Source organism: Aquarana catesbeiana, linkage group LG04 (assembly GCF_042186555.1).
Source record: "Aquarana catesbeiana isolate 2022-GZ linkage group LG04, ASM4218655v1, whole genome shotgun sequence".
In the NCBI taxonomy this organism is placed as follows: domain Eukaryota; kingdom Metazoa; phylum Chordata; class Amphibia; order Anura; family Ranidae; genus Aquarana; species Aquarana catesbeiana.
Window position 1 is genome coordinate 49,360,972 of NC_133327.1, and position 26,546 is coordinate 49,387,517.

Below are 26,546 nucleotides of genomic sequence, written 5' to 3' on the forward strand. Positions count from 1 at the left end.
GGGGTGGGATCTGGGGGCTCTCTTGTGAAAGGGGGCTTCCAGATTCAGATAAGACCCCCGCCTGCAGACCCCGACAACAGGGTTGTCGGGAAGACGCCCTCGTCCTCATCAACATGGCCCCCTGCCCCAAAACACCCCTCCCCCCATGTTGAGGGCATGCAGCCTATTATGGTTCAGGTGCTCGCTTGTCCCCTCCCTTTCCTGACCTGCCGGGCTACATGCTCGGATAAGGGTCTGGTCTGCATTTTGGGGGGTCCCCATGCCACTGGTATGGAGTGCGGGGGGGTGCACGCCATTTTTGGTCTGGATTTTTTAATAGCCGGGTGTTGGCAATTGTAACCACTACACTACACTACGCTACACTGGTCTCAGTGTACTTAGCACAATGACTTGGTGTGTGTTCTGATGTCTACAAAGCACTCAGGTTATGAGTTCAAATCACAGCCAACTTACCACCCACCTAAGGTAGCTGTGTTGATTTTTCCAGTGCTAAACGAATTAAACCCAAAATAAGAAAACTAGAACTCTGCACGTTAACTAGTGTGTGATTTTTGGAATATGCTGCTGAGTACAATGCAATATTATGGTAACAACCATACTCATGTGGCATTGGCTATTAGGCATTCGCATACTGTCAGCATATGCTGCTGATTAAGACTTAAGCTTTGCGTTTTTTATTCCCACAGTATATAGCTGGTTGCTAAGCAAGGGGCTGGGAAGCCGGCCGCCGCATCCTTAACAACTGATGAGTCGGGTTCCCCACTGACAGGTGAATGTAAAAAAGAAACTTGAAAAAAAGAGCGTGGGGTCCCCCCCCAGGTCCATACCAGGCCCTTCAGGTCTAGTATGGATTCAGAGGGGACCCCCCCCACGCCAAAATTTAATTTAAAAAATGGCGTGGTGTCTTCCCCAAAATCCATACCAGATGGATTGGACCTCCGCGCAGTCCATACCAGTGGTGTGGGGTCCCCCCCAAAATGCAGACCACACCCTTGTCTGAGCATGCAGCTTGAAGCTCAGGAAAGGGAGGGGACAAGCGAGTGACCCCCCGTGAACCATACCAAGTTGCATGGGGACAAGGTGCTCTGCACCCCCCCACCCCAAAGCACCTTGTCCCTATGTTGCTGGGGACAAGGGCCTCTTCCTGACAACCGTGGGCTGTGGTTGTTGGGGTCTGCGGGCTTAGGGCTTATCAGAATTTGGAAGCCCCCTTTAACAAGGAGGTCCCACAGATCCCACCCTCCCATGTGAATGGGTATCTAGGCTGTTTACCTCCATTGTCCTTTTTAATAACCTAGCTAGGATTGCTCGGACACCCACCCAGTAAAGGACACACCCACCAGTGTAATTGATTCTGTCTCTTCAAGTAGGCCTCAAGTGTTCACACCTGTTCATTAGGAATACACACTCTTTACAAATGAAAAAATGCATCAGCATAGATATCTGTGCAGGGTAAATCTTAAAATAACAAATGTTCAAGGTTATGGCCATGATCAGTGATCCCAAAAATCTCCAAATCAAACTTGTACGTTGTTTGGCATGTGGAGGGTCCAAAATAGGAGATGACAACTTTGTGAGGGCTGCTTCACACAAATTGGTGAAAAAGCGCATTTGTCATTCATCATAAGCATACAACATTAAAATATGTGCACAGGATCACACCAGACTTATACATCCATATCTTGGCCAAAACACCCCAGTTCTAGATTTGGTGCAAACCCACACTTGCTTGATTTATAATGTGATTTCTTGGGGTTTTATTATGTGAAACCCATCAAAAAAGGTCCTCACTGGTGAAAAATAAACTTTTACAGCACAACAGAGGAAGAACATTGAAACCTCTAGCCAGGGAGCAGGATTGGGATGTGACCCAAGAACCTCAGTGCTGCTAGGCAGAAGTGCTAACCTATGAGCCACGGTGCTGCTACATGTTTGTCGGCTGCATTTCTGTGGTGTGAAACAGTCCTAAGTCCCAGGGGTGCAAGAAGTTAATCAATGCAGATGTACTGTGGAAGGACAGAGAGACCGAACAACCTGTTTCTGGCATATGCCATCTGTTTTGAAGGCTGGTTATGGCTGATTACTGTCAGCATGCTGAGAGATAAACAGCTGTCATTTTGTGGGTTTTGGCTTGGTAAGAGGCTGCAATTAGTGCTGGTGGGGAAATGTTAAGGCTGATTATAGTCCTTGCCCTTGGAAAACATATGACATAATTTGCAATGGTGGTGAAACCCTCCTACACATAAATACTACATTTAGACATAATTTATGTAAGGACCTGAGTCATAACAACATAGGGAGAACAGACAACTTCTCTACATGAAGTGGCATGTTTGGGATTCAAACCAGCAACCCCAGCGCTGCTAAGCAGAAGTACTAATCTGTTAGCCACTGTGCTGCCACATGTGAAGCCCTCATACACATAAATACTGCATTTGTTTGGACATATAGGTGATGGAATTACATTAGTCGGGAGGTATTCTTCTTGATTTATTCTGTAATATTTGGTGGTTCTTGGTGTGTGAGTGTAGAATAGTGATGTTACCCTCTGATTTTTGGGAATGACATTTTGATTTCTGATGTTGGTACACATATCACATTTTTTGGGCTCAAATTATGATCATTTGGAAATAAACAACACACAAAATTGTGACTCATTTTAAATTTGCATCAGCAATGGTATTGTTTGTAGTTTGTAAAGACACCTGTGTGGGTTTGGGTAAAAAAAATATATTTGACCAAAACATGAAAACATTCCACGTTCTAGCATTTTTAAAGAGGAACTGTAGTCTGCTCACATAATTTGTAATAAAAACATCTTTGCCATTCTGAAGCTTCCCTCCAACCACTTTGCATATTATTTTATATATACTGTGATTCTGTACTTGCCAAATATGCTGCAGAAATCTCCCTCCACTGAGTCTGGGTGCAACCATTTTAACCATGGGAAGCTGAAGCTGCTGCCTGTTCACTTCCTGGATTTACACAGACACACAGAGGCACACCTCCAGCTCTCCAGCTCTCATTGGCCCTCTTATGACTCACCCCCCCCTTCCTGGCAAACTCACGAGAGTGAGAGCTGTGCATTATGTCATAAGCCTAGGCTAATGACCAGACAAGAAACAGGAAGTGGGCTGTATAAGGTATTTACTGGCAGAAAAAAAAATGTTTTACAATCAAAAGTTTACAGCCGGTTCACACAGGGGCGGCACGACTTGCAGCGCGACTCACAGAGGCGACCTGCACACGACTTCAGCGGCGGCTTGTAAAATGACTTCTGTATAGAAGTCAATGCAAGTCGCCTGAAGTCGCCCCAAAAGTAGTACAGGAACCTTCTTCTAAGTCGGAGCGACTTGAGTCGCTCCTATTAGAACGGTTTCATAGTACAGAACGGAACGCGACTTGTGTGAACCGGGTCTAAAACAACAAGGGCAGAAGATTTAATAGATGGAAAGTTGAAAACATGACTGAAGGTCCGCTTTAAAAACAAAATAGATGAAGAAGAAGCAACATTGTTGCAAGGATAATTTATTTGACAGGAAGATACATTTCATCTCAACATGAAAAATATTTATTTGGGGAAGTTACAATTGTACCATTAGAATCAATGGCTGAAACTTGCATTGGGCAACATAACTCTCGTTTTCACTCTCAAAAAATGCTTTTTAACCCAGTGCTCATTTTGCTATTTACTATAATATAACTCTTGGTAAAAAAGGCATGGAAGTTAAAATGAGAGTTAGTTTGCATGTTTGAGCATGCTCAGTTGTGTTGGCACCTAGTTGTAAAGAGTAGGGGAATGTATCTCTTCTCAGACTTTTAAAGATATTTCAGTGTATATAACACTTAACTCAATTTAAAAGCAGATTATCTTTAAACAATATACCGCATATTTCAGTACCATTTTGGTGATCATATCATGCTCTAAACATTATTTCCATGTGCAATTCTGGAAATGGGAGCTATCTGTTGTCTGGGAGCTATAGTAAATTTGGTTTTGGGAGTATTTTTGCCCCGGTGCTATTGTGAATTCCGTTTGTGCGCTAATTACCCTGATTGCAGTAATTTAAGTGCTAATCAGCGCTAATTAGCGCACAGTGCTATAGTAAATGACCCCTAGTTTGTTCACCAACCAGAAATTGGTAGAAGGATAAGAATCTGCATGCAACAGTGAAGCATCATGGACGTTCCTTGCAGGTTTGAAGCTGCACTTCTGCACATAGAGTTGAGCATACGGTCAGTATTAACCACTTGCTGACTGCCCTATAGCACTTTTACTGCTACAGGGCAGCAGATGTGGGTAGAATCACGTATATATACATTATTTCGCATTTCCACCTGCTGGGGACATGCGCATGATGCCAACGGGCCGCTTTTGCTGTGATAATTCACAGCAGAAGATGATCTGCGAGTCCCAGGGGCTCAATATCTTCAGTCACCCACTGATCATTAGTAAAACACAGAGAACTGAGCTATGCCTAAACAAGGCTTATCTCAGTTTTGACAGGGGGAAGGAACGATCCTGTGTCTCTGCAAAGCAGAGACTAGAATCAATATCTTCCCCTAGTGAAAGTATCACACTGTGTACACAAAAACACTGGCCAGGCACACAGTCAACCTTTTGATCGCCATAGATATTAAACCCCTTCCTAGCCAGTGTCATTAGTACAGTGATAGTGCATATATTTAGCACTGATCACTGTATTAGTGTCACTGGCTCCCGCAAAGTGTCAAAAGTGTCAGTTAGTGTCCTATAGTCCACTGCAATATCGCAGTCCTGCTATAAGTCACTGATTACCGCCATTACTAGTATAAAAAAAGTAATAATAAAAATTTCATAAATATATCCCATAGTTTGTAGGCGCTATACCATTCGCTTAAACCAATCAATTTACGCTTATTAGGATTTTTTTTTTTTTTTTTTTACCAAAAACATGTAGCAGAATATATATTGGCCCAAATTTATGAAGAAATTTGTTTATACATTTTTTAATTTAATGTTTTAAAGCAGAAAGTAAAAAATATTGTTAGTTTTTTTAACTTGTATTTTATTACAAAAAATAAAAAACGCAGTACTGATCAAATACCACCAAAAAAAGCTATATTTGTGGGAAAAAATGACACAATTTTTATTTGGGTACAGTGATACATGGCCGCACATTTGTCAGTTAAAGTTATGCAGTGCCGTATCGCAAAAAATGTCCTGGTCATGTAGGGGGGTAAATCTTCTGGAGGTCAAGTGGTTAATGGCTTTCTCAATGCCAAAACGTACAGACAGATATTTATCCATCATGGAGTACCCTTAGGGATGTTTCTGATTGGTCCTAAAGTCATTCTGCCGCAGGTCAATGACCCCCAAATATGCAGTCAAAGTCATAAAGAACTATCTTTAATAAAAAGAAAAACTATAAGTCCTGGAAGAGATGGTATGGCCCCCAGAGAGCCCTAATCTCAACATCAGTTGAGTCTGTCTGGGATTACATGAAGAGACAGAAGCAACTGAGACAGGCTACAGCCACAGAAGATCTGCGGTTAGTTCTCCAAGATGTTCAGGAACAACCTACCTGCCAAGTTCTTAAAAAAAATATGTCTGCAAATGCAAGTGCTCATGTAGCCACTGGGTACTCCAGTGTGCTGCGCTCAAGCCCCAAAATCCAGTACTGGAAGTGCGTATTTTTAATGTAAAGGGGATATAATGGCAGTAGACATGTGCACTGTCAAAAAATGTGTTAGTTTTTGTTTCATTTGTTTTTATCGAAAATTCGAAAATTCAAAACATTCGTAAATTCGAAAAATCGTAATTAATTCATAAATTTGAAAATTTGGGAATTCAGAAAGTTGAAAATTTGTAATTCGAAAATTCGGAAATTCAAAAATTCGGAATTCGAAAATTTGAAAATTCGGAAATTCAAAAATTCAAAATAAATTTGAAAATCTGAAAATTAAAAATTCCAAAAATAAGAAAGGAAAATCCAAAAATTAGAAAGAACAAATATCTAAAAATTCTAAATAATAGCTAACTAATAATACCTAACTATTAAATTATAGTTATTGGAATTTCCTTTCAAATTTGGCTGTTAGTGAATGCAACAAATACGAATTTATCTGAAGTTACGAATTATCTGAAAATAACGAATGCCGCATCTAAACAAATGGAACGGAACAAAATAATAAATAATAATAATCAGTTTTTATTATTATTATTATTATTATTGTTATTTATTATTATTGATTTGTTACGTTCCATTCATTTCGATACGGCATTCGTTATTACGGATTATTCGCAACTTCAGATAAATTCGTGTTCGTTAAATTCATTAAAAGCCAAATTTGAAAGGAAATTCCAATGCCTAACATAGTTAATTTATTATTAGTTAGTTATTATTTCAGATTTTCAAATTTTCGGATTTTTAATTTTCGTATTTTTGTTCTTTTTAATTTTCATTCTTATTTTGGATTTCCGAATTTCCAGATTTTCGGATTTTCAATTTTTGAATCTCCAAATTTCCAAATTTTTGAATTTCCGAAATTTCGAATTTCCTAGTTTTCGAATCTCCTAGTTTTCGAATTTCCGTATTTTCGAATATTCTGAAAAATTTGGAAATCGAAAATTCAGATATTTCCGAATTAACGAATTTGTCTAAATTTGTTATAAAACGCATTTGTAACTAAACAAATAGCACATGTCTAAATGGCAGTGATCTCAAAAAACATGTCACGAGGCTCTAACAGTTTCCTGCAGCATGTATTCAAACTACAACTACACCTCTAACATGTCCCCCATTACTTGACCATCTCCTGTAGTATGTCCACAGGCTCTGACAAATTCCTGTAGCATTACATATACCAAATATTTTTGTAGCGCACTTCTAGAAATGTTTTGCTAGAGAGGCTCAAATACATCTAGTTCTTTAGCTACTGTTGTCATTGGAGCTGTGTGTGATTACTGGCTTTCGCTGGCTTGCAGGCTCAACTAATTCCCCCCAGCTTCTAGTGGATTCTAGACTGTAGTGGGTTGAAAGAAGCAGAACCTTAGCTTGAATATTTATGCGGTCTCTGCCAATTCCTGGGAGGGGGAATGTCCAGTAGGTGGCTGAGGGTTGCATAAATAGGTTGGGGCCTAGAGCAGCAGCGTTCTTGCCCAGTAGGAGAAAATACCAGCCTGAAGGGCTGCTACCCTTCTGGGCAGTGTGGCTAAAGCCTGCAGGAGTCCTATGAGGTCCCAGCTCAGTGAGAGCTGGTGGGCCTATTTTCTGGAAATAAGTAGAGCCAAATCAAGGGGATTCACTGAAGAAGTGGCCTGGAGATTCACAGAAGAAGTGTCTGGCTGATATTGAATGGAGGCATCCAAGTATACGGGGATATTGAGTATAGGCCTGGACATAGGATCCTAGTGACTGTTTGCTGATTTAACCCCTTTGAACATCCAATCCAGTGCTGCTGGATTGGGCCCTCTCATTTGTTGTCCCAGGGTTGCTGTTTTTCTATTGTCCCTTAAAGCGGAGTTCCACCCAAAAGTGGAACTTCCGCTTTAAGCATTCCTCGCCCCCTGACATGCCACATTTGGCATGTCATTTTTTTTTTGGGGGGGGGGGGCGTGTGTACCCTTTTTTTATGAGACTTCCTGTCCCACTTCCTGCTTCCTATCTTCGGCTGCCTAGGTGACTCCTCCTCTCGCCCTAGGTGGCCCCACCCTGCCAGCGATCTTCTGGGACACAACTCGGGTCCCAGAAGATTGGCTGGCCAATAGGAGAGCACAGCGTGACTCGTGCAGAGAGGAATTATCCTGAAGAGAGTAGACAAGGCACAGAGTGTTCTCTGGTTTCTTAATGCACTAAATTTGAAGTATCCCAAAGCTCACCCCACACCCCAACCAAGTTCAGTGAGCATTAAAGCATAAAAAGACATTCCTTGCCTGTTCATTGAGTTGTGAGACTGTACCTGGCTGCTTGTACACCTAGATGGGAGGAGAACCTGGGGCACATCAGCAGGGCTTGAGAGGGGTCTGCACTACATTATATATTACCCTTGGGATGTAAGATGCCCCAGTTAAAGGTCTTGATACCTAATATGTTGGCCACCATTGTTTTAAGTGGCAAATGTTCCTGAAAGTGAAGACAATTACAATGGGTATAGAAAAGAATCACATCACTTAAAAAAAAAAAAAATCACATTTTGTTGCTTTGCAGCCTGAAATAAAGACAGACACAGTTTTCATTTTATCCAGCTGTATTTACTCAGTGCAACTTATAACATCCAAGTGAAATATAGAACAGCAACACGTCAGAAAAAAAATAAAACTAAATTCAAAAGCAGAATCACTGGGTTGGAAAAAGGATCACCCCCTCCTAAAAATAACTTGTAAACTCAATCAGGTGTAGCTAATCCCCTTTTCCTTCTTAGCTCCGAGTGAAAAGAGCTTTCCTGGAGCATTTCTGTCTCTGGTAAGGCAAACTGAAGCAAACAATCAACTATAGATGGCAAGGCACTGTCAAAAGATCTCCAGGATAAAGTTGTGGACAGGCACAAGTCAGGAGATGGATGAAAGAGCCAGGAGGAAGCTAGTCAGAGAGGCTACCAAGAGGCCTACAGTAACTCTAAAGCAGTTGCTGGAATTTATGACAAAGACTGGTCTTTGTGAGCATGTGACAACAATATCACAAATTGTTATGTGCCTGGCTGCTTGTACGCCTGTATGGGAGGATAACCTGGAGAAAAACACCGGGGCCCGAGAGTGGTCTGCTCTACATTATGTATTACCCTTGGGTGTAAGGTGCCCCAGTTAAGGGCCTTTGTACCTAATATGTTGACCACCTTTGTTTTAAGCGGCAAATGTTCCTGAAAGTGAGGACAATTACAGTATTACTGTTCATGAGTTCAGACCATATAGACATTGAGTGCCCTTGTGTCTAGAAGGACAGATCTACTTGCCTGCCAAAAGGTGAGAGTTTGAAGGCTACTTGGGAAGGTGTAATTTTTAGGACACAATGCCTGTAAGTGGTTTAGGTCTCACTATCGGCTGCAAACAGAGATGCTGGCATGTGTTGAAGAAATTAGTCTTAATTAGAGATTTCCTTCTATAATCATAGCATACTTTTCCTGCTAAATTTGTCTTTCTTACAATTAATGTCGTACTTTCTTTGAGCTTTGTAGTTAAAGAGCTATAAGTAATCCTACTTGATGCCTTGGCTTAAAATTAAACTTTGTTTATAAAGGGATATGCCTTGACTTACTTAGAATTACAATTTTATAGTATAATACTTGCATTTAAAATTGTTGTAATTTCTTTGTGAAATCGATTAACACTCAGAGAGATTTGGGATAGGCAGAGGTAGATGAGGGTAGTGGAAAGGCCTTTTATGTTTGCATTAACAGAACAAACTGAGGCGACGTGGTTGGAGATAGCTATTTAACATGAACATTTGGGTAGCATATCTAATTTCATTGAGAAGAATTAAGCCTATAACATCCAAAGCCAACGTCTAATCTGCTTATATTTTGCCTTCTTTGGTTCATCTCCCCCCCTTTTTTTCAACATACCAGCAATATTTTTAAATACAAGCTTTCTGATTTCATTATATACCTTATTTATGTGCTCCTCTATGCAATGTAGGCAGATCACGGCTGGTGGGAAGCAGTGTTCATTTTGACATCAAATTTCAATTCAGTTTTAGTTATAGTCTTTGCACTAAAATGTCAGTTTAGTTTTAGTCCTATTTTAGACTTTTGACTAAAATGCCATTTTAGTTTTAGTCCTATTTTAATCATCTGAATTATTTTAGTTTTAGTCGTAAAAAAGTGGCCATTTTGAAGGCTTATATGCAAGTAGTTGGCCATAAAAGGGGTATGGGGGTCTGGGTACTGCCCTGGGGGACATGTATCAATAAAAATAAAAAAGAACAATCATGTTTTTAGGAGCAGTGATTTTAATGATGCTTAAAGTGCAACAATGGAAATTAAAAATTCCTTTAAATATTGTGCCTGGGGGCCCTCCTTAATGTGCCTGTAAGGTGGCGCATTTGTAGACTATACAGAACATGCCTCAACAAAGCTGACATTTCTAAAGAAAAAAATCCCATTTAAAAATGCCAGCGCCCGGTTATTAAAAAATAAAGAAAAAGACTGCACTGTGACGTCAGAAGGGGCGGGACAAGTGGGTGACATACCCGGGTGGCCCTGCCTATATAAGAGCTGTCAAAGTGCAAGGCTTTTTTTTCTGGTTCTGTCGGGCATTGTGATGGATGGTAGATTTACATAGATCGAGGGACACTTTTTTTTTTTGTCAAAAACTCTCCTATTTTCCTTACTTTTTGACACATTTTTGGTGAATGGGTACGAGTACGATGTACCTGATACCCATTCACGTGGGGAGGGGGGGGGCTGGCATCTGGGGGCCCCAGATCCTTGTTAAAGTGGGCTTTTAGATTCTGATAAGCCCCCCACCCACAGACCATGACAATCACAGGCCAGGGTTGTCGGGAAGAGGCTGTTGTCACCATCAACATGGGGATAAGGTGCTTTGGGGTGGGGGGGCACAGAGCACCTCCCTGCCCCAAAGCACCCACCCCCTCCCCATGTTGAGGGCATGTGGCCTAGTATGGTTCAGGAGGGGGGGGCTCGCTTGCCCCCCCTTTTCCTGACCTGCCAGGCTGCATGCTTGGATAAGGGTCTGGTATGAATTTTGAGGGGAAACCCAATGCCGATTTTATTTTTAACTTTAACTGTGAGTCATTTTAAATGGGATTTTTTTCTTTAGAAATGTCAGTTTTGCTGTAGCATGTTTTGTATATGCTATACAATGCATTACTTTACAGGCACATTAAGGAGGGCCCCTGGGCACGATATTTAAAGGAATTTTTCATTTTCATTGCTGTACTTTAAGCATCATTAAAATCACTGCTCCTAAAAAACAATTGTTTTTTTTATTGATACATGTCCCCTAGGGCAATACCCTTTTATGGCCAATTACATGCAAATAATGCCGTTGTTTTCTTTCTTTTTTTTTTTACAGTCACTATTTCTTTTATTCAGCTGTCAACATGGAAACCCATTGACAGTTGATGACTCATCGGTTGTTAAGGACGCGGTGGTCGGCTTCCAGACCCCGTTCTTTAACAACCAGCTTACACTGCGCCCTGACTGGGCAAAGCTTTGCCCATTTAGGGCACAGAATGCACTGTGCAGCGCTCAGCGCATTGCAGTGTGTTTGTTGGGGCAAACACCTGGCGAACACCATGCAAATTCAGGTGTTCGGCGAACGGCCGAACAGGCAAATATTCACTCCGAACTCTTCCTTGGGCCAAACCGTTCGCCCATCCCTAGTATTAAGGTTTTAACATGCACTGCACACACAGATTTCTCCATTGCGATATATATAACGCCTTTAAAAAAAAAAAAAAAACAAGTTTCATAAACAAACAAATACATTGCTTTTTGACAAGCAGAAGTACAACTTGAAAATATAAAAAACTCAAAAAACTGTAAACTCTATTGGCTGTAATTCCATTGCACATATTACCTGAATATATTAACAACAATAAATATTAAGAAACAAAAAATAAGAAAAGCCATTTTCTTATTTTATTTTTCTTTTAGCAGCTTATATATCAAAATGTTTACTTTCTATTGGATTACATCCAATTTGTTATTATGGTTTCATTACCCTTATATACATATATATATATTCATATTTTAGGCAATGTTGCTGATTGTTGTTCACAGTCCTACTATTCAGGATCATATCTTATTAGCACCATCCGTATAACCAGACCCACTTTCTGTAGTTTTATCCAAAGGTAGGCTGAATGGTATGTAAGTGAAATTACCTACATACTCCCTTATTTTCTCTGCATGGAGTGAACTCCCTGACCTTTTTTACCTGTTGTGGATTCACTGTCTGCATTACATTTGGTGGTGGATATTACCTTTTAACCATTACTATTAAAGGGGTTGTAAAGGTAATTTTTTTTTTATTTAAAATAACAAACATATCATACTTACCTTCACTGTGCAGCTCGTTCTGCACAGAGTGGCCCCGAACCTGGTCTTCTGGGGTCCCTCGGCGGCTGTTTCAGCTCCTCCCCGCAAGCATTTACCACCTTAATGCGAGCTCCCTCGCATGGTGGTGAGTGCTTGCGGGCGCGCTCCCGTGATACAGCCGGCGGCTATAGCCGCTCGCTGTATCACTAGGCCCCGCCCCCCGGCGCGCCGCGTCATCGGATGTGATTGACAGCAGCGCGAGCCAATGGCTGCGCTGCTTTCAATCCATCCACTGCAGCCAATCAGCGACCAGGCTGAGCTGCAATGAGGACGAGCAGCGAAGATTCGAGGCGTCAGGTAAGTAAAACGGGGGGGCTGGGGGCGGCGGTACTGTCAAAAGTTTTTTCACCTTAATGCATAGAATGCATTAAGGTGAAAACATTTTTATCTTTACAACCCCTTTAACTTTTATTTCTCAAAATGCTTTTTACCAGGCACGCCCCCACGTATACCCTGTGTCATCATATGCACGCTAGATTTTGGAGTCCTCATTTTTGATTACCTCTTGATACTCCCTGCAAAAAATCTGAGACCTTCTATCTTTAATATTATATATTTTTCTGTTTACTGTTATTGATTGTTTGCATTTTTTTCTCTCCTGTAGAATATTTAATAAGCTCCTGAAGAAGCACCCAAATTGCGAAACATGTAGAGCCTTTTCTTGCATATCTTAAAATGATTGTAGGATTTCATCCCTGCAAATGTTATGCATGTACTGTATACAATCCATACTAGAAAGGTCTAGCTAATCGTTTGCACTTTACTTGCAATATTTTAAAGTTTGTTTTTGTACTATTTGCCTAATAAAAACGTATGTATTTTTTATAAGTGGTGCCTACAATGTCCATTTTTGTTTTCGTACTACTTAAAATTGCTGTTCAGGACGTGGCACTGGCCTATCACAAAACTCCCACAGTTCCATCCTGTGCTGGGGTTTGGTAAACTTTTTGATTTATTAAATACATGCACAAAGCTGTAAAACAGCCTATGTGTTTCGGACGTTAGTTCTTATGCCGCGTACACACGGTGGACTTTTCGTCTACAAAAGTCCAACGGACGCTGACGGACTAAAGCTGGCTGGTAATCCGATCGTGTGTGGGCTTCTCCGGACTTTCAACGGACTTTTTTAGCCTCAAATCCGACGGACTTTAGATTTGAAACATGCTTCAAATCTTTACGTCGTAAGTACGACGGACCCCGAAATCCGCTCGTCTGTGTGCTAGTCCGACGGACAAAAACCCATGCTAGGGCAGCTATTGGCTACTGGCTATGAACTTCCTTATTTTAGTCCGGTGTACGTCATCACGTACGAATCCGTCGGACTTTTGTGTGGTCGTGTGTAGGCAAGTCCGTTCGTAAGAAAGTCTGCCGCAAGTCCGTCGAAGGTACGTCGGAAGTATGTCGGACAGGCTGTCGGACTTTTGTAGACGAAAAGTCCGACCGTGTGTACGCGGCATTAGTCATGACTAAGGACTAACGTCCGAAAAGCATAGGCTGTTTTATAGCTTTGTGCATGTATTTAATAAAGAAATACCATTTTGGATGTCATCCTGAGTGCCGACCATCCCTTTCCTTATAACAGCCTCCTCACTGTGGCAAATGCTGTAGAGTGTCCTCTGATAACACAGGCAATTTAGCCAGCTCCTGGCTACATAAACTATTAGACCCCTTTCACACTGCCAGCGGGCCGCATTTAACCCCTGCTAGCGGCTGAAGAAAGGGTTAATTGCGCCCGAAAAGCACCGCTGCCTAAGCGCTTTGCAGGTGCTTCGGCAGCGGTGCCCATTCATTTCATTGGGCATGGGTGGTGGAGGAGCGGTGTATACACTGCTCCAAAGATGCTGCTTGCAGGACTTTTTCTACTGTCCTGCAAGCACACCGCTCCAGTGTGAAAGCAGGGATCTTAGTCTCATTCAATTTTTTTAAAGCATGCTTACTAGAATTTTCTTTTTTTTACAATTCAGGTAGCTGGTAAGCTACAAGGTCATCAATCCCCCCCACCTTAAACTTTTGCACAGTACTGTATGTGATACTAAGGAAGGGATAAATGTGATACCTGGATGCTAGAAGTAAAGCAAGCATATTTATGAACTTTGCATGTTTTCAGGAGCTCCTGTTTTTTTTACACTTTTATTGTGTATGCAGTACAGTGTTTATTGAAATATGCAAGAAGGAGTTATTGTACATTCACATATAAGCGATAAAGCATATGAACGGGTACAAAATCATTACACATAAGAACATTATAATCCATTAAAGAATATAGAGAGAACAGAGCAAAAAAAAAACAAAAACATTCGTATTCAAGGCGAATGCAGCTGTTGCTGTTTAATTGGTTATTGCTTTTCTTGGAGTGCGCTCTAGAATTTTTTTTACATGGAAGGGATTATTGGCCTTGTAGTTTACCAGCCACCTGAGTCCTCACACTTACATTCTAGTCTTTATCATTACTATCACAGATGGATTGATGGGATGTACCTTGCTCATGTTCAATCTGGTCCTTGATTTGTACATATTTGAGTTTTTGAAAATCAGATACCTCTCTACTACCATAAGGAAGGGCAGGCATTTGCCAATGGTTATATCCTTATTTAAGTGTACATACTACTAAAATTATGTTTCATTGAGGAAACAGGGAGGAGAGGGTACTTTATATGGGCGTTATTGTATTGGAACTTATAGTGATGGTAGATGGCTTTTAAAAGTATTCATTTAATATTTAGGAAATGTATTAACGCCAACAATGTTTTCAGCCCTTTACATATCGTACATTCACATTAGTCCCTGACCTCTAGGAGCTTACAATCCATGATTCCTACCTCATATGCATGCTAGGGAAAACTAAAGTGTATGTGAACACTGACTTTGTAAAGCAACCCATCCATTTAAAAAAGGCAAAACAGTTGTATATACTGTATATACACAATATCTCATAAAAGTGAATACAAAAATGCTGATAAATCCTAAGTGTACACAAAGGACAACATACTGGGAAGTTTGCTGGCTGCAGAAAAAAATGCCTGAAGCCAAAAATAGCAGCTGTAAAATGTCCAGTGTGCATGAGGCCTTATAAGTGGTCACACAACCTCTGTTCTCAGCTGTATAAAGGGCTTAGAGAGGTGGGGGTGGAGAAACAGCTGTGCACTGATCTTCCCAGTGAATGGCTGTGCAGGTGGGGTGTGTCAGCACAAGTCTGATGATTGGAAGACAGGCAGGCTGTTCTTACAGCACAGCCAGAAAACTGACCATGCTGGGATGGATGTGTTCTCATGCCTAGCATGGTCAGTTTGAAATAGTTAAGCAGAGGGACTGGTACGATCACCAGGTATTTCACACAATGGAAGCAATGAAACAAGAACAGGATACTTTTTAACACAAGTACAGTACATGGTACAACAGGCACATATCAGGAAAATGAAATGTTGGGGTAACATATTCTTTGATCTACCTGCATGTCTTTGGAGTGTGGGAGGAAACCGAGGACCCAAGGCAGAAGTAATAACCATTTGGTTTAGTTATGGTGAGGGAGTGTAGAGTCATGGGTGTAGAGTAGATGGTGGGAGTAGAGTCAAGAGTAGATGCTGTTCCTGTGCTGGGCCCATCCTTGTAAGGGCTCAAGCACCACCATCCCTGGCCAGCAACCATGCCAAAATGACATACCACTTTTGGATGGAGTTGACCTTTAATCACAATGCATCTCTGTCTAATATTTTTGGATACCTTTAGTCTGAGTCCAGTTTTCTAATGGCATCCATCAGCACACAGATCAGTCGGAGAAAAGTCTGTATAAGTCTTTGTACTGAAGCTTACCTGATACATCCTGTTTGGAATTCAGTCCTACCTTTAAATCAACATCAGAGGATACAACCCAGCATGTTCCAGAGCTTTGTTTAAACATCAAAGGGAGAACACAGGCAGCCAGTTTGATAGATATATAACTAATCACTTGCAAATACATCTTTCCTGTCAGTAGGTGCTTAACCTTTTTGTTTAATGTTACTGTAGCAAATAAAAATGCAGCTATTTCTATTATATCTGCTTATTTTTAAAGCTACAACACAGATTTTTTTTTTCCTGCATGATGCTTTATGGAGTTTTTATTTAGTTTTAAGGTGTCTTATTTACTAAGGATTATGGAATTAGTCATAGGGGTGTTGGAAACGTATTTATGGTAAAAGATCGTACACTTAAAAGTGATATTTTAGGATTTTTGGTGGATGCAAAACTGCTTGTGGTTTTTGGTAGAAGTACTTGCCGGCTCCTTATTATTATATTATAACTGCGGCAACAGTTTACACAGCAATTTACATTATAAAAGGGAATCAGTACAGTTACAATACAATAAAATACAAGTGGGTTAAGAGGGCCCTGCTCATAAGAGCTTACAATCTAATAGCATGGGACAAGTGGTACAAAAGGTTAGAACTGTGGGAAGATTAGTTGGAGGCGTGATAAGCTTCCCTGAAGAGATGCGTTTTCAGGGATCTCCTAAAGGCAACCAGAGTAGGAGATAGCCAGATAGATCGAGGTAGATAGTTTCAGAGGATGGGATAGGCTCTGGAGAAGTTCTGGAGATGAGCATGGGAGGAGGAAACAAGTGAGCTTGAGAGCAGGAAGCCTTGGGAGGTGCGGAGAGGACGGTTTGGGTGATATTTGGAGACAAGATTGGTGATGTAGCTTGGGGTAGAGTTGTGAATGGCTTTGTATGTTGTTGTTACATAGTTACATAGATAGTCAGAAAGAAAAAAGACACAAGTCCATCTAGTTGAACCAAAAAAAAAAAAATCCTATACTGTATACATAATCCTTCAACCACAGTTGATCCAGAGCAAGATCAAAAACCGCAGCAAAGCATGCTCCAATTTGCTACAGCAGAGGAAAAAATTACTTCCTGATCCCCCATGGATTCCCTGGATCAACTTTACCTATAAATGTCAGTACCCAGGTATATTATGTACATTTAGGAAAGAATCCAGGCATTTTTAAAAGAAATCAACTGAGCTGGCCAGAACCACCTCTGGAGGGAGTCTATTCCACATTTTCACAGCTCCTACTGTGAAGAAACCTTTCCGTATTTGGAGATTAAATCTTTTTTCCTCTAGACGTAAAGAGCGCCCCCTTGTCCTCTGTAATGACCTTAAAGTGAATAACTCAATACCAAGTTCACTATATGGACCACTTATATATTTGTACGTTGATCATATCCCCCCTTAATCTCCTCATTCAGTTCCTCTAATCTTTCCTCATAGCTGAGCTCCTCCATGCGCTTTCTCCAGTTCCCCGATATCCTTTTTGAGAACTGGTGCCAAAAACTGAACTGCATATTCCAGATGAGGTCTTACTAATTATTTGAACAGGGGCAAAATGATATCTCTCTCTCTGGATTCTACCTCTCTTAATGCAAGAAAGGACTTTGGAAACCGCAGCTTGGCATTGCATGCTATTATTGAGCTTATGATCTACCAAAAACCCCAGATCCTTCTCCACTATGGATTCCCCCTGTTGTACTCCCCCTAGTATGTGTGATGCATGCATATTCTTAGCTCCCAAGTGCATAACTTTACATTTATCAACAATAAACTTAATTTCCCACTTAGTTGCCCAATTAGACAGTGCATTGAGGTCGGCTTGTAAATTGGAGACATCCTGTAAGGACGTTATTCCACTGCATAGCTTAGTTTTATCTGCAGAGACTGAAATGGTACTTTTAATCCCAGACCCTATATCACTTATAGTGTAAAGATTTTTGGTAAATAACCACGCTGTCATTGTAACAAAAAGCAGCTGCCAGCACCACAAATGATAATTGTAAATAACAGAAGATATGAGAAAAGGTGCAGCGCTAAATACAAATGGTGTTAAGCCAAATGAAAATAACTAATATTTAGACATTAAAAACATGTGCAAAATATACTTGGATGTGTAGAAACACACACATATATATATATTTGTGGTGACAATACACCAATGGTTGGAAACGTCAGCGTGTGTAGATGTTGAAACGCCAGAAGTTAGTAATCCCATTTTCCTCCAGGGGACACAGGTCTCGAGAAAAGGGACTTCAGAAATGTAGTCCATAGCATGGATTCACAAATGTATGACCATAAATGAAATAAAAATCCCACATAGTGTGAATCCGCTTAACAGGAAATGTATTAACAAAGGTAAATGGACACACAATAGAACAACAAGCGCTTGTATAACAGGACTGGTAACGCAATGGGAACAGTAGGCTCGACCCGACGCATTTAATCTAAGAAAACATCATCTGGGGTGTCACCCTACTGGAACCATTGCGTTTATATAGGCAAAAACCCCCAATAATTAGGAGACAAACCTCCTGGTGATTAATTGAATGGTAATGGAGTGAATTCCCAAAAACATGGCGGCAGAGCGTGCCATTCAAGCCTCGCAATGGACAGTGAGAGGCTCAACAGGAAGAGAGGCGTCACCTGAAAAGCCAGAAATGACACACGCCAATTCAAGCCTCACTGTGAGCAGCGGAAGACTCGAACGGAAGAAAGACACTTTGTGAAAAGCCGGAAGTGATGCGCGTCTATTCAAGCCTCGTTCTAAACGGCAAAGCGGCGTTAACTAGAAACACCAAGCCTCGATGTCGGGAACATCAGGGAATGACCCAAGGAGAAATGACATCCAGGTCCAGCCCCTGAATTCCACAATAATAAACAAAAAAGGAGACAAAAATGCAGGTTTTGAGACTCTCTAAGCTCAGGTTAAAAAACCATAAGATTAAAATAAATATAATTTATAAAGATATTAAAAAGGGCTGTTTGCAGCCCCCCAAAAAATTTAAACTGATGCTATGTGGCTGAGAGCCTTGGCCAGCTACTCCAGCTCCTTCCACAGCTCGGCACTGGAGGGGCAGAGGAGAGATCAGTGAATGACTGACTGACACTCTCTGCTCAGAGCAGACCCAAGAACGGAGCAATCAGTGGTCATGTGATCACTCAGTTCTTGGGCTTGGAGACGGTGGTGGACAGTTGCAGCATCACATTGATGCTGCAGCATAGAGGTAAGTATTAGTGTTTATTTATTTTTTTAATAATCCTAAACTTCTTTAACCTTTCCCCATATTTTCCAACACTAAAAATAATAATAATAAATAAGCTTTCAGTCTCTTGAAATGAGGGTATCTCCTTTAAATCTCCAAAACTGGAGAATGCTGACTGACCCCAGAAGAAGGCTATTTTTAGCAGGGATAGACAGACCACCAGAAGATGGAAAGGTGCAAAACGAGAACTATTATTAAAGCTGGAACTTTAATGGTTTTGGTCCATTTTATTGTAATAATTGAAGATAATATTCCATACAATTATTTCACTAGATAATTTTGTACTGTAATATAGTATTCTAATAACCCTTTGTTTACAAAGGATTTCTTCTAAGCAAGCCCAGAGGTACCTGTTCACAGCAGTTTTAATAGCAGGCTATTCACAACATAGTAGTAGTGTAAATAATTGCCTTTACTGTACCATCTTCAGGTACCTACGGCCCAAGACTGGAATGTCATTAAAGTTCATGTGCGTGTAAAGGCAGGTGTCCCAATACTTTTGGTAATATAGTGTATATACAGTATATATATTTCTTAAACTTGCTTAATTATATTTTAGAGCTCTGAACACAATAAAAAAATAGGAAAATATAATATCATATAATATTGTTAAAAGTGAGTCATGACTGGGCTGTAGGTACCTGAAGATGGCTGGGGTTACTAACATCCTTGCAATGTACAGAAAAAGCAATAGTTGCTCTCCACACATATTAATTTATTACCTGGGTGGGTGCACATTGTAAGAGATAACCAGCAAGTAAACCAACAAGTAAACATGAAGCTCAAGGTACTTGTATATACAGTTTTCAAATGAGCCTTTTACCAGGGCCAAGCTAATATCCCATCACTATAACCTCTAACTTTTTTGGACATCTGATAATTTGGACGGTTGTCTCTGCATTTACTGCTCCTCCAGTTGTCTTTTATTTCAATAATACAGTCCTACAGTCAGATTGCTACTACAAAATAATCATTTTTTAACCTCCTGAGAAAGCACAGGCATGAAACATGTAGAGCTTGAATAATCTACATAAACCTACTCCAAGCCTGCCTGGATACTGGCAGCCATACCTCATTGGCACATACATTATGGACTAGGACAGGGTTTTTCATGGTGTTTTAGTTGGTGATATTAGCCTAATTTGGGTAGCAAGGTCATTGTATGATTTTAAATGTATTGGATTTTTTAATAACAATGTAATAAAATGTATGATTTTTTTTCAGAAAAGTGTTGATCCAAAGTACCATCCTGTGAAGATACAAACCCATACTATATATACATAATATAAAAGTAAATATGATTTAACAGCAGTTTGTTGGATTTATTTTGGTGATGGTGCTATTTAAGGGCTAACCTTATTTAAACCAAACAATAACAATTTAGTTATTGATATACTGTGTATAGCCATCTCTGGCTAAACCATAAAAATCAAACCAAAATTCAGTCACAATGTCCCTCCAGCTAAACTGGACGACTAAACCCCCACTAAACAGACACCATGACGATATTAAAACCATAAAATGGGAGGGTGGCATAGTATTAGAAGTGTAATTCACTGCCTTTAACCACTTGCCTACAGGGCACTTTAACTCCCTTCCTGCCCAGGCCAATTTTCAGCTTTCAGCGCTGTCACACTTTGAATGACTATTGCGTGGTCATGCAACACTGTACCCATGTGAAATTTTTATCATTTTCTTCACATAAATAGAGCTTTCTTTTGGTGGTATTTAACCACTGCTGAGTTTTTTATTTAAAAAAAAAAAAAAAAGACCGAAAATGTAGAAAAAAAAAGTGTTTCTTAGTTTCTGTCAGTAAATTTTGTAAATAAGTAATTTTTCTCCTTCACTGATGTGTGCTGATGAGGCGGCGCTAATGGACACTGATAGGCTGCATTTATAGGCACTGATGAGGTGGAACTTATGGGCACTGATTAGGTGGCTCTGATGAGGAGGCACTAATATGCAGCACTTATGGGCACTGAAAGGTGGCACTGATATGTGGCACTGAGGAGCACTGATAGGTGGCACTGATGGGTGGTACTGATGGGTGGCACTGGTGGGCACTGATAGTTGGCACTGATGGGCACTGATAGGCAGCACTGATGGGAACTGATGGGCGGCACTGATGGGCACTATCGGGCATTGATGGATGGCAATGATGGGCAGCAATGATGGGCATTGATGGGCAGCTCTGATAGGCAGCACTGATAGCCAGCACTGACTGGCATCACTAAAGGGCACTGATTGGTGGCACTAGTGTGCACTGATTGCTGGCACTAGTGTGCACTAATTGCTGGCACTGGTGGTGCTTTATTGTAATCAGGGCACCGATGATCGGAGCCCTGATTACATGTCTCAATGTCCCCTGCGAGGAGATGCCGCTGTTCGGCTCTCCTTGCCACACACTCTGTCAGTGTGAGGCGATGAGAGCCGATTACCAGCATTTCTGTGTTTACATGTGACCGGCTGTGACTGGACACAGCCGATCACATGGTTAAAGGGCTGCGGCTCTTTACAGAGATCGGGGTGGCGTCGTGTCGTAGCAACAGGGTGCAGCCATGATCGCTGCGCTGCTCACCCCCGCAGGCATGCAAGAGCGGATGTTCTGGGACAACGTTATATGACGTTGTCTCAGAACGACAGTCGCACTGCTCTTCCATTATTTGACGGTGGGCAGGCGGCAAGCTTATGTACCACCTGAAGTACTGAACACAGGGAAAAGAAAAGAAAAGAAAAAGATAAAAAAGAAAAAGCTTCAGGTTGCAGAACAAAATATAAAATTTGAAACACATTTTGCATACAATTACTTTATTACTGAATAAGTGATAGAACTTTACAAATAAATTATAAAGTATTCTAATTATAATTTGCTTGCAGAGGATACTTGGCTTTCTTCTAGGAAAGCCTAGAGGTGCCTGCTCACAAAAATCTTCATACTGTAGACAAGGAAAGAGTTTAGGCAGACTAGTCACCTCATAGTATTAGAAGTGCAATTAACTGCCTCCCTATGTACCATCTGAAGTACTGAACACAGGAACAAAATAAATAAAAAAGAAAAACCTTCCGATTACTGAACAACATTATAAAAATTTAAAATGATTTTTTGTACAATTACTTCATTATTGTATAAGTGATAAAAATTCACAAATATAATATGAAGTATTCACATTACACTTTGCTTGCAAAGCCTCTAATGCCGCGTACACACGGTCGGACTTTCCGGCATACTTGGTCCGGCGGACTTTTTCCCAAAAGCCCACCGGACCTAGATTTGAAACAAGTTTTAAATCTTTCCGTCGGACTCAGTTTCTGGCGGAAAGACCGCTCGTCTGTGTGCTGGTCCGACGGAAAGCCCGCTCGTGTGTATGCTGGTCCAACGGACCAGATACGACGCGAGGGCAGGGTATTGCATTTCGCACTCGCTGCAATAGGAAAAACAAATTTTCCTATTGCGGCGAGCGCGGGGCATACCAGGCCCTTAGGTCTGGTATGGATTATAAAGGGAAACCGCTACGCCGAAAAAACGGCGTGGGGTCCCCCCTAAAATCCATACCGGACCCCGATCCGAGCACGCAGCCCGGCCGGTCAGGAAAGGGGGTGGGTACGAGTGAGCGCCCCCCTCCTGAACCGTACCAGGCCACATGCCCTCAACATGGGGGGGTGGGTGCTTTGGGGGAGGGGGCGCCCTGCGGGGCCCCCCCCAAAGCACCTTGTCCCCATGTTGATGAGGACAAGGGCCTCTTCCCGACAACCCTGGCCGTTGGTTGTCGGGGTCTGTGGGCGGGGGGCTTATCGGAATCCGGGAGCCCCCTATAATAAGAGGGCCCCCAGATCCCGGCCCCCCACCCTATGTGAATGAGTATGGGGTACATGGTACCCCTACCCATTCACCTAGGGAAAAAGTGTCAATAATAAAACACACTACACAGGTTTTTAAAATAATTTATTAAACAGCTCCGGGGGGATCTTCCTCCGGCTTCGGGGGTCTTCCTCCGGCTTTGGGGGTCTTCTTCCGGATTCGGGGGTCCCTCCGGTTCATCTTCTCCCGGCGTCCGGTTGGTTCTTCTCCGCTCTCTCCGGCCTCTTCTCCCGGTGTTACAGTTCTTCGGCCGGCTCCTCCGCTGTCTTCAGATAGCTCTCTTGCCAGCGGAGGTCCGGACTTCTGGGCTTCTGGGCTTCTTGTCTTGTCTTCTCTTCTCCAGATGTTGACACGACGGTCTCTCCTGCTGGACTGCTCTCTGAGGGCTCCGTTGTGACTTATATAGGCGGAGACCCCGCCCCCTTATGATGTCACAGTCCCTGGGCATGCTGGGACTGTGACGTTTTAGGGGGTATGGTCACTGGGTGATGTTGACCACGCCCCCTAAAACATCACAGTCCCAGCATGCCCAGGGACTGTGACATCATAAGGGGGCGCTCGCTCGTCCCCACCCCCTTTCCTGACCGGCCGGGCTGCGTGCTCGGATCGGGGTCTGGTATGGACTTTAGGGGGGACCCCACGCCGTTTTTTCAGCGTAGGGGTTTCCCTTTATAATCCATACCAGACCTAAGGTCCTGGTATGCACCGCGACGGGGCTCGCAAGGTGTCAATCTCGCCGATAAAAGCGGCAAGATTGACTTCCTTTTCTAGTTCCGTCGCACCCGAGTCACGTTCAAAATGAACGGACTTGTCCGTGTGTGGGCAAGTCCGTTCATTCTGAAAGTCCGCCGTAACTCCGGCGAAAGTCAGTCGGAAAGACGGGCGGACTTAGCCCGCCGGAAAGTCCGGTCGTGTGTGGGCAAGTCCGTCCGTTTTAATGTCCGGCGCACCTGGCGGACAAAGAAAGTGTGCCGGACCAAGTATGCCAGAAAGTCCGACCGTGTGTACGCGGCATAAGATGTGCCTGTTCACAAGCTTTTTGGCTTTTTAGGAAGGGAAAGCAGGAGTTTAGGCAGCCTAGTCGAGAAGAGAAGGGAAGTGAAGGGAAGGGAAGGAGAAGAGAAGGGAAGGGAAGGGAGGAGAGGAGAAGCCTTCAGGTTGCTGAACAATATTGTAAAATTTTCAAAGTTTTTTTCATACAATTACTTTATCATTGAATAAGTGATAGATTTTTAGAAATATAATATGAAGTATTTTCATTACACTTTGCTTGCAAAGGCTGCTTGGCTTTCTCCTAAAAAAGCCTAGATGTGCCTGTTCATAAGCTTTTTGGCTGATTAGGAAGGCAGGAGTTTAGGTAGGCTGGTAGGGAAGGAAAGCCTTCAGGTTGCTAAACAATATTGTAACATTTGCAGATTTTTTTCATAAAATTACTTTGTCATTGAATAAGTGATTGAATTTTACAAATATAATATGAAGTATTCTCATCAGTGGCGGCCCGTGCATTAACGGCGCACGGGTGCCGCCCCCTCTGCCACCCCCTCTAGTACCAATAGATAGATGCATGCATTGCATGCATCTATCTATGGCCACCGCTGCCTATACAGGCGCCAGGCCCCTTTTCGGGCACAGGGCACCTGAATTACAGCAGTGGGGGGTGGTTTTGAAGCACCTGATTAGAGCCATAGGCTCTAATAGGCGTCAAAAAAGGTGACCTGTGAGCGCCATGCTGGGCGCTCGCGGGTCACTCAGCTGTGTTAGAAAAGCAAATGAGTCTTCGCTTTCCTAACACTAAACCGCCTCTCCGCCAATCAGGTGCTCGGATCTGTTACCCGTCACCTGATTGGCTGAAACGACAGGCGCTGTGATTGGACGCCAGGCGTCCAATCATAGCAGAGGACGGGAGAAGACATCGAGGAGTTGTCCCATCGAGACAGGTAAATGCAGACGGCGGGCCGGCGGGGGGCACAGTGGCAGCGTTTGATATGGCACAGTGGCTGCGTTTGATGGGGCACAGTGGGAGCAATTGATGGGCACAGTGGCTGTGTTTGATGGCACAGTGATGGTAATTGATGGGCACAGTGGCTGCATTTTATGGGGCACAGTGGCGGCAATTGATGGGCACAGTGGCTGCGTTTAAAGGCACAGTGGCGGCATTTGATGGCACAGTGGTGGCAACTGATGGGCACAGTGGCTGCGTTTGATGGCACAGTGGCTGCATTTGATGGGCACAGTGGCTGCGTTTGATGGGCACAGTGCCTACGTTTGATGGGCACAGTAGCTGCGTTTGATGGCAAAGTGGCTGGGTCTTATGGGCACAGTGGCAGCAATTGATGGGCACAGTGGCTGCGATTGATGGTACAGCGAGGCTGCAATTGATGTTTTTTTTTAGAATTTTTTAGTTTGTTTACGCCCCCCCAAAAAAATTTTGAGCACCAGCTGCCACTGATTCTCATTACACTTTGCTTGCAAAGGCTGCTTGGCTTTCTCCTAAGAAAGCCTAGATGTGCTTGTTCACAAGCTTTTTGGCTGATTAGGAAAGCAGGAGTTTAGGCAGGCTAATCGAGAACAGAAGAGAAGTGAAGGGATGGAGAAGGAGAAGGAAGCCTTCAGGTTGCTAAACAATTTTGTAAAATGTGTAAAGTATTTTTCATACAATTATTTTATTATTGTATACGTGATAGAATTTTACAAATATAATATAAAGTATCTCATTACACTGAGAAAGAAAGAAAGAAAGAAAGAAAGAAAGAAAGAAAGAAAGAAAGAAAGAAAGAAAGAAAGAAAGAAAGAAAGAAAGAAAGAAAGAAAGAAAGAAAGAAAGAAAGAAAGAAAAATAAACCCTTCTGATTACTGCACAATATTGTCTGACTTCCAGCATCTATCTAGTGAGTGAGTTAAATATGACATTGTAAAATAAAAAGAGGTATCGTCCTTTGAAAGATATTTTGGTACACAAGCTGTGTGTGCTGTAATGTGCGTTGCATTGATTCCAGCTAACGTTTCATTCCCCTCTCCTGGCGCTGTCAATTCACGGGAGAGTCTGTGAAAAGTTAATTGGCACATACAGCAAATCCCACAATCTATACGTGGTGCTTTTAATTTGGATAGGACAGATTATGGATGAAAGTTTGGTCACCTGCAAGGATCAGTGGGCTTTAACACATCAAAGCATATCAAAAAGCAGACGGCAGCGCTGAAACAACAAACAAAATGGATACAGAGGAGCATGTGATATGACAATGAGCTTCCAGCCGTGCCAGAGACGAGCCTGGAGAATACGATGTCGTATGGCAGGAAGGGTCATCTCAATCTGGACAAGAAACTTTGTTCTCGTATCAAAATCTCCATTGTGGTTAACATTCTAAATAACAATAATAGTAACAATAGCATTCATCAACGAACACAACAAGAGTAACATTACACCAATGACAGCGTTACAAAATAATGGAAAATAATGGCAAAAGCTACAATAATAATATTAATATTAATAATAATAATAATAATGCAATGGACCCATCAAGCAGTTGATTGCATTCATTGTTATGAACCCCTCTGTGCCCAGAGTTAGTTTAA